The 18446-nt window shown below is 37.8% G+C and overlaps 1 protein-coding gene across 1 annotated transcript in view; it reads left to right on the top strand.

Moving 5' to 3' along the window:
- Positions 1-18446, top strand: part of HPSE2 (heparanase 2 (inactive)) — a 683675-nt gene that overhangs the window by 388159 nt on the left and 277070 nt on the right. The gene's annotated exons all lie outside the window — the stretch shown is intronic.

Here is an 18446-nt window from a genome sequence, read left to right as displayed (position 1 = left end):
GCTTTTTGCTAGTATTTATGGTAAATAAAATACACTACACTACACCACGATCGAAGGGAAGCTACACTACAGTGGAAACCCTTGCGATTGCCACTGGGTGTGCACTCATTTCAGTTTCATAAATGCTCAACAACTCCTTTTCACATTGCCTATGTAAAAACAACTTATATATTTACCTAAATATTTAGTTTATTTTATTTAAACTGTATAGATTTATATTCAAAATCACAGTTATTTTTATTTGTTGGAAGTTTGCTAATATACCTTTGTCCTTATTAATAACTCACATTCTTTTCCATCTCTTTCTTTATTTTTTTTTATTTTTTATTTTTTATTTTTTTAAAGATTTTATTTATTTATTTGAGACAGAGAGAATGAGATACAGAGAGCATGAGAGGGAGGAGGGTCAGAGGGAGAAGCAGACTCCCCGCCGAGCAGGGAGCCCGATGCGGGACTCGATCCAGGGACTCCAGGATCATGACCTGAGCCGAAGGCAGTCGCCTAACCAACTGAGCCACCCAGGCGCCCCTCCATCTCTTTCTTTAATGTTTTAGAGACTCTGGAGGTTTTCCTAAAGCCCTATATTCAGGGTTTGAGCAAGCCTTCTTGCATTTGCATTTAATTCAGAATTTGTCTACATTATACTTCTATTTTTATAATTGACATCATATTTTTGCTACCATCTAAAGCATAAACATACACTGATCTCTCCCTAGCTAAAATGCCTTTTTTCATCCCACCCCCTTGCATATTAGTAATGGAACAAACTGATGTTGGGTACTTCCTGATATACTACAGTAAAAAGGATAAACTTCATAACCTGCATAACCTGAATCTAATCTCAAGGAAACATCAGACAAACCTAAATTTAAGGTCATACTGTGAAACAAATGGCGGCACTTTTAAAAAATATCAATGTCATGAAAGACAGAGAAAGAATGAAGAACAGTTCCAGATTAAAGGAGACTAAAGAGGCATGAAAATTAAATAAAATGTGTGATCCTGGGTCGGATGAAAACAAATTTCTATAAAGAACGTTTTTGGGACCATTAGCAAAAATTAAGTAAGGTCTATAAATTAGTTAATAATATTGTATCAGTGTTATTTTCTGATTTTGAAAATTATTGGATATGTTAGTGAAATTTTCTTGATTTTGATAATTGTACTTTCACAATTGTCCTCGATCTTAGGAAAAACACACTAAAATATTTAGGAGTTTTTTATAAAAACAGCACCTCACAGTTTTTGAGATCTCCCATGTATCACTTCATGATTTAGCAGTCCCAGTGTGCCTCTTGGATCTCTCAGAACTCATGCACTACCTCCCACTACCTTTCATTAGCATTTAACAACCTTGGCTCTCTTTTGTTCCTCAAACATTTCAAGGTTGTTCTGTCTCAAAACTTTTATACTTGCCATTTTCTCTGTCTGCAACAGTCTCCTCCCAGATCTGTGTATGGTTGGCCTTGGCTCTCACCTCAGGGCAGAATTTCTGAGTACTCAAACAAATGTCATTCTCCACCCAGTCTCAATTACATTAACCTGATTCCTGGTCTTCATAGGATTTCCCACTACCTGATTTTCCCTATTTATTTATTACCTGTCAACTCTCCCTTTCCTATTTAGAATATAGGTCCTTGAAAGCAGGGACTTAGTCTGTCTTAGACTACTGTAAACATTGTCTAGAACAATACCTGGTACATAGCAGGTGTTCAGTAATATTTGTCAAATGGATGAATGCATTTATATGTAGAAAGACTAGAGACGAATAGCAGCAGAAAAATCAATTGCAGGGAGTGGAGTGATGCTATGTATAACTACAAAATTTATTCAACACCACTAGATTTCACTGATTTTATACTAGATTGTGTCCATGACTCCAAAAGAGTTAACACCTGAGGTGCTGCCTGCTATAATGGTAGCAGTGATTGGTTACTTTCTACCTATAGGAAAGCCCCAAGGAACTAGGACATGATATAAGGATTAGGGAGAATAATTTCCAAACTTAATTGGTATGACAGGGGAGAATGTCTGAAATCCAAACTCTCCTGGAGTGTTCATGAAACAGTAGATATATCCCTGAGAGAGCAGGGGACTCCAGGCTAGTAGAAATAGGGCATTCCCACACTTTGAGAACAATCCATTGGCCTGAGGGCCCATCCTAATGACAAATTTCACATTCCAAGTCATTTTTTTTTGTCTATGAAGTGGGCATGTCATTATTACTTTGCCACATTTTGAGACGTGCTGGAGAAGAGCTAAGGCAAGCATTTGTTTAATAAAGGCACGAAGTAACAACATTCCTCATTTCATCTTCTTCTGACCTTTTCAAAGCCTTTCTTCAAAGCTGTTCTCTTTGAGGCTGTATTTACTCCATATTAAATGTCTCTCTGAGTAAATTCTTGGGTAAGGGCCAGTCTTCATGGTGTTCTTGCAAATGCAAGACTGTAGACCTATCTATAAAAGACAGGTCTCCTTTGTACAATTGGTTGGAGCAATAACCAACACTCTGACCCCTGGGTGGCAGGAACCATGTCCCATTCTTCATTTTTCTGTCGGAATTTGTAAGGAGCTGGGCTTCATTAGACTCTTCTAAATACATAAAAATGCCAACCGCACTTTGCAGACATGATGTTTTCAGACACTTGTAAGTTCAAAAATACTCTATTCTTTCCAACTCAGTAAGAAGGCTGTTCCCCCATGGAGGCCTAGCCACAAAACAAGTTTGAAGTTTTCTTTTGTATGGCTTATATGGAATTATTGGTGAATTAGCTATAGAAGCCCCTCTACCCTTTTTTCTGTTTGGAGTGGAGGAGGTGAATGGGAGAAACAAAGCTAAAATTGTCTTCATTTCACTCTTCTTTATGTTTAAAGGGATCAAAACAGATTTTTACATAAATATAGACACTGATAATGTTTTTACCTTGATGATAAAAAAAGACAAAAAGAAATAGCGAATGACTGGACTTATTGGCTGAAAAGAAAACTGTCTGGATGGTGTGGTGGAACTGTATTTTAGCAGAAGTCCTTATACACCCAAAACAACAGGCACAGGGTTTTACCTCTTCAGTGGTACATTAATTTATAAGTTCTTTTATGTTCAACTCAGGGTTATACTTAGTTTTGTAAAAAGCAGAGATGATAATGAGCATATTTTCCCCCATACTATGGTGGAGAAAGGTAAGTTTTAACTATTACATACCTGAGATAGCATGGAAACTAGTCAAGACAGGGTAATTTCAAAGAGCCATTTACATTTTATGCATGCCAGAAAAAATAAAATTAGATAAGTGGAAAACTTGAACTAGAAATCAAGTGACAAAAAGAATAATTCAGTAGAAGGGGTATGGAATTAGGCATCAGAAAACTGGTCCATGGCTCTGTTTCTCTCTAGCTGTGCAATGTGAGGCAAATCTTGTGGTCTCTCTAGGTCTCTATTCAAATATTTACTCTATGAGCAATATAATATGAGAAATAGATATGAAATTATTTTGAAAAGATGTAAGTGCTGTAATATTGGGGGACTAATGGAGTTATTTAGTTAAGTAGAAGTATCTCTGCAACACAAATGCATTTGTGTTGTGTGTGGTGTGAGCCCAACTGCCATTTAACAGATATTTTGATAAAATATATGAAACTTATGAATAAGGCAAACAAACCCATATTTGAGAAGGAGTTCCTTTTAAAAAGTCGCCCTGGCTACCCTCCTATCTTTCACAGGAGATGTGCTAAACACATAGTCTGTCTACTTTCACAGCACACTGTCAGTCCTCAACACCAGACAGTCTGGTTTCCATTTCTAACAGTATTCGTTTTCTTGAAGCTCAGTCATTATCTGATAACCAAATCCAACAACTTTCTGTTAATGCTTTGTACTGAGGATCTGCGATAACATTACATTTGCTCCTTCCTCCAGGTTCTAATGCCTGCCCCCACCCCCGCACCCCCTGCCAGTCAACTCCAATATTCACTATTCACTATATCTTCGTATTCTAAAGGGAAAACAATAACAAGCTGTGGGAAAATGATACAACATGAAACATAACCTCTATGTAAAGTTGTGAAACTTAAGATATTCTTTGTTCTATGACAATAAAAATTTGCAGAGTGTTTATTGATAGAAACTCCAAAAAAGAGGAACTATGAGTGCCACCTTGTGGCAAGACATGCCCTCCCACATCTAATTTGACATACCTCATAGTCTGCGGTTCCCCCACCCCCCCCAAATATTTTAGCTGTGTTCTGCTTTTCTGTGTCATTTGGCACTGGAATCCATTCTTTTTTGAAGCTCTATTATCCCTAGTCTCTAAGTCACTGAAATAATTTTCAGTCTTTATCTTCCTTTATCTATCTTCTCCACTTTTCAAGGTTCTGTATTCTATCATCATCTTATTATTTTAAAAAATCACCTCCTTCCTTAGATCTCATTCCTATTACTTAATTTTTGTTCTTGGATCATTCTGTGACTTCCTCTTATCTCTTCATGACAATTCCACTTACTTCTCTCCTGACAATTGTGGCTTTACTCTAAGAGTCAGTCCTTAGTAGAATTGCCAGATAAAATATAGGACACCCTGCTAAATTTGAACTTCAAATAAACAGCAAATAATTTTTAGCATAAATATGTCCCAAATACTACATGGGACAGGTCTGTATTAATGAAATAGCATTATTTGTATTCATATTTGTTAAATCTGGCAACCCCAACCATTAGCCTTTTCTTCTTTTTTCATTTGTGGTAGATATGGAGATATAGTGCTCAGATTTCCCTTCAAAGAAGTACTTACCACCTGGCTTTGGGGAGTGAGGTCAGCTGTTGGCTCCTTTCGGATTCTCCTCACTCAAGGTCAGCCCTTCTCAGGGCAGTCGGCATTAGTGACTGAATGAAGTGGGGGTATAAGGCCCAAACATTTTGGTCTGATGCAGGACAACTCTGACAGTCAGTATTTGCTTCAGAGCTCCCCATCAGGTTGGCTGAGGTATTTTCAGCTTGCATTGCAGTTTTAACTTCTTCATCTGTCCAGTCCACTAACTTCCCTTTCTTTGAAAGGTATTGATCCTTAATAAACACCCAGACTTTGTCTCAGCTTTTGCTCTTGAAAAACCCAACCTGCAACACTCATCTCTGAAGGAACTCATTTCTATGACTTCAACTATGAACCCTCCAACTATGCTGATGTATTCCAAGTATGTTTCTATGGATGGGTCTCTCATACTTGATTCATAAATGCATCTTAATACCTCTCTATTCAAAAGTTTCACTGTTTTCCAAACAGGACTGAACTTACCTTTCTATTCATTCATCCAACAAATATCTCTTGAGTGGCTACCATGTTCCAAGCACTGTATCACTGAGGTTATAACAATGAAGCAAACACACATAAACACACCCAGCCCTCATGGAAGGCATTCTACTGGGAAAGAGAGATAATAAAAAAGATAAATACATAAAGTGCATTATAAATTACAGAGTGACAGGTGCTAAAAGAGCAAGAAAGAAGGATGGGAAGTGTGTGTGTGTGTGTGTGTTTGGGTTTTTGTGTGGGGAGGGGGACAGGAAATTTTAGATAGGGTGGCCAGGGAAGGTATATTAATCAAAATAGGCTATGCTTTGCTATAGTAATAAATCTAAATATCAGTGGTTTAGCCCAACAAAAGTTTAGTTTCTGCTCAGAGGAAGTCTGATATAGGCGATTCCTTACTCCATCCAGCAATTCAGGATTCTAGGCTTCCTCCGTATTTAGATGCTTCCTCCATATTTTGATGCTACCACATTGACATATAGTTTCTAAGGGAAGAGACAGATGACAGAGAGAGCACCAGAGGTAGGTGCCTTGGCCTGGAAGTAACACATTACTTCTACTCATGTTCTCATTTGCAAAACTAAGTCATGTGTTCCCACCCTTAACTATAATACAAGGGAAGCTAAGAAATGCCTTCCTGTCTGCCCAGAGAAAGGAAGTGGTGTGGTGATCATGACATTTTTTGGTTTCTGCTACAGAAGGCTTCCCTGAAAAAGTAACATTTGAATAAAGAACTGAAAACATTTTCCCAGAATTTTTTCTCTATTTTAAGATTTGTCTAATGTATGTTTACTCACAACTCCTTTCCTGTTGAAAACATATATTTATCTTATGTTTTTCTTTCATCTTCTCTATCTAAATGATCAAAGTCTAGCTCTTGTCTATAGTATTGTAATAATCTCCTATATTCTATTTCTATCCCTACCCCTAACCCACTCTCCAGTCCCCAATCCATCTTCTGTGTCACAGCTGGGGTGCAAGTTCTAAAACAAAAATCCTGTTGATGTATGCTTTAGTTAAAAATATTTTTTTATTAAAAAAAATATTTTTTATTTATATAAGACACAATTGTAACAATGCTTCTATGATTTCCCACCAATTACTATTATTTACACATCTCAAAAGTTATAACAAGGAGCAAGACTGAAAAAAATAAATATTTCAGTACAAATGAAATATCTTCTTAATAAAAATTTAGCTATTTGTTAATCATCTCCAGCACTAATTGATAAACACAATTTTTTCTAAGAATTAGAGATTTTCTATGCTTTGTGCTTGACTATGGTTTCATTTCCTATATTAGCTCTTTGCACACTTGCCTCAACTCTTAAGTTTTCTGCCTCTAATTTATGAGAAAGGTATCACCTGTTTTCTGAGTACTTTGTAAACAGTTCTGAGAACCTTTTCTAAATCTGCCTTCCTGCATATACTGTTTCTCCCTCTTTCCCTCTCCCTCTTCCTTACTTTTGTCCTTATAAAGGAAACAGTTTTAATTTTATGTAATTAAAAAAAAAAACTTGCTCAGAGAGTTCCAGCTTAAAGGAAAAAAAAGTATTATGGGAGATCCCCCATGCTTGCAACCAATGTTTGGCTATCTAGTCAGTCTTTTCCAAATCAAGCAACTCCCTACCCTTTGATGTCAGCTTCTTGGTAAAAACTTTCTAAGTTAACTCCAATGGTTTGGACTTCAAGATAAATATTTTTCTAGTATTACTACTAGAAGTACTACTACTAGTATTACTGATTGACTGAAGTCTTCCCCTCAGTAAAATAATGGAACTACAGAAAAGAGTACGCTTCCCTCATTTGTGTACCTACTGTCCATGTTGAGTGAGTTGAATAATATGGGAGTGCTTCTTCCTCCAGCTTTATTACAAGTGATTCCACCTCACCCAAGTCTCAGTTTCAATGTGTGGAAGGAGCTCTATCTTTTGGAAGAGAGAGAGAGGGAAATATTGAATAATAATTCAATAAATTGAATAATTTCAAGGCATTCCTGTGTTAGTGATTTCAGACACTGATCTTCCTCAGAGCTTTCAATGATTTATCTCTGCATCTATCAGATGATGGAAAATGAGACACTAAGAAATGAATTTTTCTCCTTCATGGGCTATATTCATATCAGTGCATTTCCTCACTGCCCCCTGAATCCATTTTCTGCCCAGTAACCAAAATTGAGCTAAATTTCATCCTGCAGCTTAAAATTAAATTAAAATTAATCTCTCACTTAACATCTGTTTCACCAACTCTAAATAAATCTATTATTTAGATTTTCATGTGTAATTTGATATAAATCTCAAAGATGACACGTTGGATTTCTGTTACATCATCAGTGAAGTCCATCAAACTTGACTGTGACTTGGAACTTTATCCTTTATTTGACTTTCACAACTTCTTTGAGATGATTTCTTATAAGAGGAAAACCTCTTCTACACCAGAATGTATCACACAAGTTCTCTTGTGATTTCTCTAGGCCACTTCTTAGATTCATGGACAGTGAGGGCAGAGAGCAGATGGACATTGGATATCATCTGATTTAACCACTGCCTTTTATAGATGAACAAACTGAGGCTCAGTGATGATAAGGGACTTGCTGTAGTAGTCATCCTGGAAGCAGAATCCTGACAACTTGACTTCCTGTATGCATAGGTTTGGTCTTGGGTGTTTTTGTGTCTAATATGTTTGTATTAGGCATACCTGTGGCATGAAGGGCTACATCACTTTTCTCTTGATTTAGACCACCCAGCAAGAAATGCTGGTGGCATGAGAGGACCTATGCCTCAAGGAAATACAAGTAGTTAAATGTAGCTGTAACATAAGGAGTAAAAAGGCAATGTGATAAGGGAAGAGAAAAGATAAGGAGATGGGGACTCCTTCATAAGGAATCTTCAGGTTGTTATCCAAAATGCAACAAGGATTTTATTGGGGCTTGACAGAGAGTTTTAAAAAATTGTTTTATTTTGTTGTGAGGCAGAAGAAAACTATAATATAGAGGACAAACAACAAATTAATAATGTTATTAGAAGACAAAGTTTCAACTACCCTGTTTGTAAAATGTTAACATGTTTACTCTTTACAAACTTCTAGTATCCCATAATAATGCACTTTATTGGTCTGACAGTTGTAAAAACTCTAGGACATAATTCAGTTAGGTTTTCCCTTATTTATTTCCCTTTTTTCTCATTGCTGAAATGAACTTAAGTATCTCATTTGGTTATTATGAGGATTTGATGAAATTTTGCTTGTAATTGTTTTCATATTCTTTTGTGTGAAAGAAAATGGCTGGCTTAAATTCAGTTTGTCTGTTGAACTAACTACCTAGCCACTTCCATATATTGCTTTTAAGTCTTGCATTAACTTGTGATATGGTGCTTACTTGGGAATTAAACCTGCCTGAGGTGCTGGAGATGAAAGTACATGGCTTTGGTAATTCAACCTTAATGACCTCTCCCTACCATTTTTTTTTTAATCTCTAAGAAATTAAAGTTGTTTTTATTACATGGAAAATGTCTACTGGAAGAACAATTTAGCAGTGGTGATTGTCTCCTCTCTCTCTCTTCTCCCTACAACTTTTATTTTGAAAAATTTAAAACCAGAAGGAAAGTTGAAAGTTTAGATCCATCAGTTGTTTACATTTTGCCACATTGCTTTCTTTCTATCACCTAGCCATCTACCTATGCAATTTTTTGCTGAATCATTTGAGAGTAAATTGTAGACATCGTATTTCATCCCTAAATACCTTAGCATGCATCTCCTAGGAATAAGAACTTTCTCCTGCATAAACACAATACCATTACAACACCTATGAAACTTGACATTTATTGATTCAATATCATCTAGTACAAAGTTCATATCCTAGTTTTCTCTAATTATCTTAATAATGTGCACAGTAGGTATTCCCACCCCATCCCCATCAATCCTAGATGCAAAGAAGAATCATGTTTACATTTAGTTTTCTTCTTTAGTCTTCCTTAATCTAGAACAGTTTCCTCAATTATATTTTGTCTTTTATGATGGTATTTTTGAAGAGTCTGAACCAGTTTTCTTATAGAATGCACCTAAAACTGGATTTGTCTGGTTGTTTCCTTATGGTTAGATTCTGTTCAAATATGTTTGGCAAGACTCCTACATAGATGATGTATAGATCTCCTTTTTAGAAAGCTCTCTGGGTTGTAGTGTAGAGACAGGATTGAAGAGTGCTAAATGGGGAGGCTGTGTTCTCAGTTTTTCGGGTGAATGATATGGTGGCCTGAATTAGTGTAGAAGTGGTAGGGACTGTGGAAAGGAAAATCTGGGAAAGGTTTAGAATGACCAGCTTTGGTTGTGATAGGTGATAGAGAGGGAAGAGCCCAGAATAATTCCCACAGTTACTGGTAAATGATTATATCACTTATCAATTCAGAGAATATAAAAAAAATTATTGGGATGGCTGATGAGTTTATTTTTTCACATGTACCATTTGAAATGCCTGTGGACCATTCAAATAGAGATGATTGATATGACCAGTGTGGATGGAGTTCAGGAGATGAACCCTGGACTAGAGATTTAAGTTTGGAACTAAAATATTAGCTATATATTGGTAGGAGTAAAGCAATAGGGATGGATCAGATTGCCTTGAGAGAGTATTAGGTGAAGAGTGATGGGGTGATGAAGCATTCTCAGTTAAGATTTGACCAGAGCTCCTGTGGTCTTTCCCTAGAGTTCTTGCTTAGTCTCTCAGTATTTTAAGTTCTGAGGTTGTTTCACTGTTTTGATCATTAGTCATCACCTAAACTCAGAATTGTTGGGCTTCATCCAGACTTCATTTGCCCCAACTAGACTAGAGAATCACTGGCACTGTCCTCATACTCATAGTAATCCATAGTTCACCCAAGTACCCTTGAGTAAGTGTGAGGCTGTATCTTCCAAAGGAGCCACATCCTATTTAAGATGGGACTACCAGACCTTCCCCACTGTTATTTAGTTCAATCCTAGAATGTGCTGAGGCACATTATGCAAATAAACCAAACACAATAAAGATGATCATACATCAGGTGTGCGTGTGCACATCTGGATTGCAATTCTGTAATGGAATGGTCCCAGACTGACCCAGCAGAAGGAAAAAGAAAGGAAACCCAAAGAATGTTCTCTCAGCTCTATTTAATGCCTTGACTTTATCAAACTTGTGTGCTGTGTTTCTACCTGTAGCTCTCAGCATATGGAGAAAAGAGTCAGAACCCAATCGTTCTTTTCCACTCTGCCAAGAAATCTTTTATACTTCCTCCACAGGTAGGACTCCAGGTCACCAATAACACTAGGGAGTGTTTTATTGACACTTGCGGTATTTTATCATCAAAACCTTCTCATTCCCAACACACTTAGAATCATGTCTGATGAATTTCTACAAAGTGGAAATTCTTATTTAATGACCTCTAAAGAGGAGACGAAGGAGATTGAGGCGATATAAGAGGAAAAGGGAAAGCTTATTGCAAGGGAGGGGAATGCTGAGCCTGGTGGGGAAGACCGACTGTTCAGCTGCCAATGCCTGTTACTTAAGAACTGACATTTTCCAGATCCCACTTCAGGGAAGGCAACACCTGATTTCACTTAAAATTGCAGCATCTGCCCTGCTGCTTTCCCTTGACCAGGCCCACACCTCACCAGCCAGAGCCATGATGACTAAAAGAAAGGAAGGTGCAATTAACTGGTGAGTGGAGGTTGGGATGAGTGGGAACCTCTTGAGAGTTCTGATTTGAATGTGTGGCTGAATTAGGAGGTTTCTCCCACACACTAACACACATTAATAATATAGTCAAGTGCCAAGAAGCAGGGGGGAGATCTGACACAATCATTTAAACATAATGCTGCATTTTGTTTGGGTGGTTGTTGGTGGTGTTGGTTTCATAGCTGTAGCTCTCTAGCTTCTGCTTTCTTGAATCACTAGCTTTGGGGAGCAGATAGGAATATGTGGAGCAGATAGGAATTCTTCTCTTAAATATTACATTATCTCTTAAATATCTCACCAAGAAGAACTGTAAAAGTTGATCAGGACACTAATGTTCAATTATATTATTTTCTGTTCTGGTTTATAATGTCTTCTCTATCCTCACTGTTTTTTTTGTGTGTGTACACACATGCACATATGTACACACAGACACATACAGTGAAGGCAGAGAAGAGATTAAGGACCAAAATAGATGTGTGTATGTATGTATGTATGTATGCATGGATATACAGATGTAAAAAAATATTAAAATATATGTGTACATATATATGTATATATATGTTTACCCAAAAGATGATTAAAATTTCCTGGTGTTAGTTTTAATCTAAAAGATCTCCATTAAGGCTGCAATAAGACAGAAAGCTCAGAACTGCAGCCAAAGCAGAAAACTTTAAAAGCACATAAATATTTATTTAGTGATTTTTTAAAAAACAAAAGTATTATATTTATTGTTTTGCAATATATGTTTCACCTAGCAATATTAATATTTTCCTATGTCAAAAAAACATTTTTCTGTAGTGCATTTATTGAATCTGTCCTATGGATTTATTTATTTATTTTTCCTATTATTGGAAATTTAGCCAGTCTTTCACTCTCTCACTTTCTCTCTCTCTCTCTCTGCCATTAAACAAAACTGTGATGAACATTCTTTTTGTTTGTTTGTTTGTTTTTATTTTACATTTTTTATTTTATTATGTTATGTTAATCACCATACATTACATCATTAGTTTTTGATGTAGTGTTCCATGATTCATTGTTTGCTTATAACACCCAGTGCTCCGTGCAGCACGTGCCCTCTTTAATACCCATCACCAAGCTAGACCATCCCCCCCACCCCCTCTCCTCTAGAACCCTCAGTTTGTTTCTCAGAGTCCATCATCTCTCATGGTTCATCTCCCTCTCCGATTCCCCCCCCTTCATTTTTCCCTTCCTACTATGTGATGAACATTCTTATGCATTTGGAATTCAGTTCTCTAAATTCCTCAGAGAAAATATATAGAAATGGAGTTTTTTAGTCAAAGAATATATGCATTTTTAAAGCTTTTGATACATATTGCCAAAATATCTTTTTCCAGAGGAGGTGTGAAAGTCTTATGAGGATTACCTGATCTGAAATTTCCATAAACAAATTGGAGTTTAGAGCAGGGGATTACAGATTACAAGGGAGGTCATTACTGTATATCCTAAAAGTGTCAGAACCAGAATAATTGGGATAGTTGTCCTTGAGCACTGTGCAAGAGTAAGTCCTCTCTACTCCTGTGGACTGGTTCAGAGAAAGAGAGCTAATCTAAGGATTGGGCCTCTTATCCTCTATTAATGAGGTACTGATGGATGCAAAGGTAGTTCTGGTATCTAAATGAACTCACAGGTTCTGAGTTGCAGAATACTAAAAGCCTAGAGTCTCATTTTTTAAAAAATCCAAGAAAATATAAGGAAATAATATTATAATAGAAAAATAATTAAACCATAAAAGAATAGATTCTTGCTGTGGCAACTGATTTTAATACTTCTCACATACAGAATAGTCTTGACTCTGGGTGAAGGTTCATATACCTCTGGCTAGGATCTTGGGAACAGGCCACCAAAAGTAAGCTTTTAAATGGAGAACAGCAAAGTAGAAGTTAAGGGCCTTCAGAAGAAAAGGAAGTCAGTTATAATTCTTTGCTGTTCTCATTAGCTTACTGCAGCCTAATGGAAAGACCGTCCTTGGAGTTTTCATTTTTCCTAGAAACCTCTGGTGTCTAATAAATTTCTATTCAGAGTTCCAACCTCCCAGCAGTTAATTCTCATACTTAGTGCTTTTTGCTAATGATATTTTTGCCTCAAGAATTTATACATGGAAGATTATTTTCTGTAGCCATGTCCAAGGGATGGAATCTTTCTCCTTATTTTCCATACTCATTCTTGTAATAAATCAAATCAAATCAATCAATAATAGATATTTAATTCACATTAGGCACAATTCTAGGACTCCATTCATTACCTGACCTTCATAATGTTCGTTCTAATATGAGGGCCATATTGACACCAGGTATCACTGTCCACTCAGCCCCTGTACTAAATATTCCTCAAAATGTCTGGGTGCTTTCTTTTCTTCAGCGTACAGTTGTCTAAATGGCTATAGGTACTTTTGTGGGGGAAGGAAAATCATTATATGATGCTATAGTGTTCCCCTTAAAGATCTGTCCATGCCTTTAGTCAATGGGTTCTGGATTGACTCAGGACCAAGAACTAGTAAGGGATTTGGAACTTTTCATTGGGGCGATCATCAACTTCCTGCTCATCCATTTTTGTGTTTTTGTAGTTGTATATATTAAGTAACTAAAATTGACTCAGGACCAAGAACTAGTAAGGGATTAGGACATTTTCATTGGGGCATCATCCTCAACTTCCTGCTCATCCATTTTTGTCATTTTTGTCTTTTTGTGGTTGTAGATATTAAGTAACACTCCTGTTGGCTACCCATCTTTTTGTCCTTAGGGATGTCATGCTTTATTAACCATCTTCACAATTCCCTGCTGGTCTGGCCCTCTTGGCTGCCCCTCTAACTTTAATTGTAACCTTTTGGCTTCATATAGTTAAGTACCACCACCTGGGCTTGATTGCTTTTGTCCCCATCATTCCATCCTTATTGTTACTGACAAGGCCAAACCTGACCTATGGCTAAGAGCCACCACTGAACTTATTGGTGATGCTGTGCCTCTCTCACCAGCACATCTATTTTTTCTCTTTTTTTTTCACCAGCACGTTTCTTATGCCCTTGGTGGAATGGTGTCCTTTGGCTTCTCCCATGGACCCTACTCCTCTGGTGGGTCTTCTGGCCTTATTAATATATCCATTCTAGCATGGCCACTTCCTTCAGTCTCTTTTATTCCTTCCTCTACAATCTGCTAGGGCAACTTAGGCATTTCTACTCTAAATGTCATCCTAGCAGTGAGTTTGCCCCATCCCCTGGGATCCTTGCCAGGGTGTTAAATCCCATGTCCCAAGAAAACACCCCCAAGTCAATGAATCCTTGATTATTCAGTCTTATATCCTGGCCCTCTTGATTGGACATCTTCAAAATTTAATCCCAGGAGTATATCCCTGGCTCCTGTTTATACACTCTAGCTAATTCTCCCAAATCCTTGACTGCATAGTCTCTTCATTTTCTTAACTAGTAATGCTGGGCTTTAGTCCTAGTGCCTGGCAGGCAGAAGAGGAGATGGGGCAGCTTCTGAGGAGGAAAATTGCTGTCTTGCAGGGAGAGGCTTCTGCAGTGTTTTGCAACACAGGGCAAGTGCAACCTCTTAACTTGGGAAGAGTGGGCCACCTTGTAGGCTCTGGGACCTCAGGAGCATCTTCAGCTCCAACATCTGGGGCATCAACCCAGAAGTCCTTAACCCATACTTTAGGGTACTGTGTTTTTTCACCCAGAGCCCTGATGTTATGAGAACAGACCTATCTTGATTAAGCTTCAAATGTCTCTGAAGCCCTGTAACTATCAGATCTTCAGTTTTCTACTTAGCTGTGTCTGCTCTTCCACCACAGAATATAAGGGTACCTTTATAAACAACCAGTGAAATCCTTTGGCTCTCACACTTAGTTATTTGTTAATGGCCCTCAATTTCTCATTATTTTTCTTCAGAGCCTGAATGCAATTTTGCAGTAATCTGCAACTCTGCTGTCCTTGTAGACATCTTCCCCTGACCCATTTCTTTTGCAGCTGCATCTGTACCTGGCTCTTGTCTCATGTCACTATCAGTGAAATCTTTAGCACCCACATTCCACACTCAATATGGTATTTTTTCCCACAAGATGGTGAGTGAGCCAGTCCCAAATCCTCATCTTACTTAGACCATTCTCATTATCATCTGCAATAGTTTGAGTATGTCAAGAAGCAGAAAAAATATAAGACTATCTATGCCAGAGATTGTGGGCAGGGAAGTTGTCAAAGGGAAAGAAAGGCTTCAGACTAGTCCAATATCTGTGGAGAGAGAAAAGGAAAAATAAGGTAGAATGGAATCTTAGACTACAGCACAGTTCCAAAAAAGGTTCTGTCAGGCTGATGAGAAGTCCCCAAGTCAAATTTGTTTGTAGGAGTCCTGCAACTTGCTGGAATGGATATGCCTCAGTACCTTCACCCACCATTTTTAGTTACTGACTGAGAAAAACAGCTCATGGAAAATAGAAACTCAGCATGAACACAGTTGTGAGTGTGGAAGGGCAGCAGCTAGAGCAGATAATTAGTTACACTCCCTGTAGCAGAATTTCAGAGTGGCATATTTCATGGCACACATATATACACTCACAGAGTCATTGCTTAAGATCAATAAATCTTCGGGGCGCCTGGGTGGCTCAGTCGGTTAAGCGGCTGCCTTCGGCTCGGGTCATGATCCCAGAGTCCTGGGATCGAGCCCCACGTCGGGCTCCCTGCTCCTTGGAGAGCCTGCTTCTCCCTCTCCCTCTGCCTGCCTCTCTGCCTACTTGTGCTCTCTCTCTCTCTCTGTCAAATAAATAAATAAAATCTTAAAAAAAAAAAGATCAATAAATCTTCATGTTTAGTACTAGCAGATGAAAGCATCTGAGGGGCTGTACCAGAGAAAGGGGATCCTGGCAATTCAAATTTGAAATATACAAACACGCACAGATATAGTACACATAGGAATCAGACTCTACCATACCATTAGTATTATAAGTTTTTATTTAAAGTGGGTTCATACAATCTTTCTTGGGCCAGTCTAACAAATGACCCCCATTTGTGGCTTTGTTTCTATGTGAAAATATGTGCCAAATTTCCCACAGCTGACTGATAAGTGAGTCTTTGGAACACAACAAAATTATAAACTGAAAACTCCCTGTAGCCATGAGAGGCCACTTGGGCTTCTTCTGGGCACTTGAGATATAAACCACCAAGTGTGTGCACTATCACTATTTCAGTGGCTTCGGCAAAGGGACTTGTCTATCCATGCTGTTTCTGGACAAAGACTCTTTTTTTTTTTTTAACATTTTTTCAAATTTTATTATGTTATGTTAATCAACATACATTACATCATTAGTTTTTGATGTAGTGTTCCATGATTCATTGTTTGCCTATAACACCCAGTGCTCCATGCAGAACGTGCCCTCTTTAATACCCATCACCAGGCTAGCCCATCCCCCCACCCCCTCCCCTCTAGAACCCTCAGCTTGTTTCTCAGAGTCCATCATCTCTCATGGTTCGTCTCCCCCTCTGATTTCCCCCCCTTCATTTTTCCCTTACTACTATCTTCTGTTTTTTTTTTTTTAAACATATAATGTATTATTTGTTTCAGAGGTACAGGTCTGTGATTCAACAGTCTTACACCCTTTAAGCTTAGCAACAACATTCCATCTTCACATCCAAAAGAAAAATAATACAATATGCAATTGTGGCTTTTGTATGTGACCAACATGACTAGTGCATATGTTTCTGCCTCATTATTCTATTCCATGTTGATAATCTGCTGGTTGTATCCAAGTCACTATATCACAGCCTATAAATTCTTTGAAAGCAAGGACGATGTCTCATCATTGATTACACTCAATACCCAAGTGACTAAATCAGTGCCAACAAGTGCTTGGTGACCTTTTTCCTTAACCCTCTCCCTCCTTTCCTGGACAAGCTCTTTATTGTTCCCCATTAGAATCACAATCTTTGGAGGGATGCCCCATATCTCTCTATAATCATTTCTCTTCCCTGAATTATTTAGCATCCCCCCCCCCTCCCTCATGGGAGAGCTGGGTCTGCCCTAAAGCCAGAATGGTTTTAAGTCAAGTAAGAAGTGTTGTACTTCTTACTGCCATACAGTAAGATTTATCACTGGCTCAATGGGACCTTTGCCAAAAAACTGGCTAGTGTGTCATCATGGCATCTTAAGAAATTTCTTCCTAAGAGAATATTTTTCATGACTAAAGAAGCCAGTTTACATAATGTCCCTAACCAAAATATCACAACTGCTACCTCCACTTCCACTCCACCAGACAACAAGACATATTTAGAGGCTCCAAGACACATATGGAAGTAAGATTTTTTTTTTTTTTAATGATTACTGACATGTTCTGGAAGAGGTTGGACTATGGATGTTAATGTGATGGTATGATCTCTTTAGATTCTTCCTAGTCTTTCAGTGATCTCCTACATTTCTTCAATTCAAATATGCTTCATATTTCTTATTCAATAAGAAATTGATACCCATTTTCTTATTCGACATTTAAAATAGCCTTGGGAAGTAGGCAAGACCGGTATTATTATTGACACCTGAAAAATAAGGAATCTGAAGTACCATAGAGTTAAATGATGTGCCTAAGGAGTAAATTTGTGACCAGTGATTAGAAAACAGATCAGGGTGTACTATAATCTTTAGGAAATGAAATACAACAAACAATAAATATGTATTTACAACACTCTGTGTGCTGGGCACTGCAGCTAGACTCAAGAACACAAGTAAGATCGAGGCATCAAAGAGTTCAGAATCTGTGAAGTGGTCCTCAAAGTTTTCCAGTATAAGACCATTTTCATTAAAACAAATAAAAATCTTTTTACTGTAGTTGTAAATCAACAAGATTACAAATCAAATAGTGCAGAGTTGCTTATTTTTTTTTAAGATTTTATTTATTTATTTGACAGAGAGAAACACAGCAAGAGAGGGAACACAAGCAGGGGGAGTGGGAGAGGGAGAAGCAGGCCTCCCGTGGAGCAGGGAGCCCAATGCGGGGCTTGATCTGGGGCTCGATGAGGGGCTCAATGCGGGGCTGATGCGGGGCTCGATCCCAGGACCCTGGGATTACGACCCAAGCTGAAGGCAGACGCTTAATGACTGAGCCACCCAGGTGCCCCCAGAGTTGCTTATGATAAGAAGCAATAGTCTCCTTCTCCTTACTTTTCTGCCACCACCTATCTTAGCCCTTCTCTAGAGACAATGATTTTCATTAAAACAAGTATGTTAAAACTTTTTTTAGTTTTAGTATTTTTATTAGGGAAAAAACAAACTACACAAAAAGTATATAGAAAATAATGAAATAAATACCATCTACCCACCAATAACTAACTTTAGTAAGACTGAGAAGTCTTTACATATGGACATATTTGCCTCAGATCTTTTCTTTATTTTTTTAAAGATTTTATTTATTTATTTGACAGAGATAGAGAGAGAGAGAGA

This window comes from Neomonachus schauinslandi, chromosome 6 (assembly GCF_002201575.2).
Source record: "Neomonachus schauinslandi chromosome 6, ASM220157v2, whole genome shotgun sequence".
In the NCBI taxonomy this organism is placed as follows: Eukaryota; Metazoa; Chordata; class Mammalia; order Carnivora; family Phocidae; genus Neomonachus; species Neomonachus schauinslandi.
This window is presented reverse-complemented; position numbering and strand designations above follow the sequence as displayed.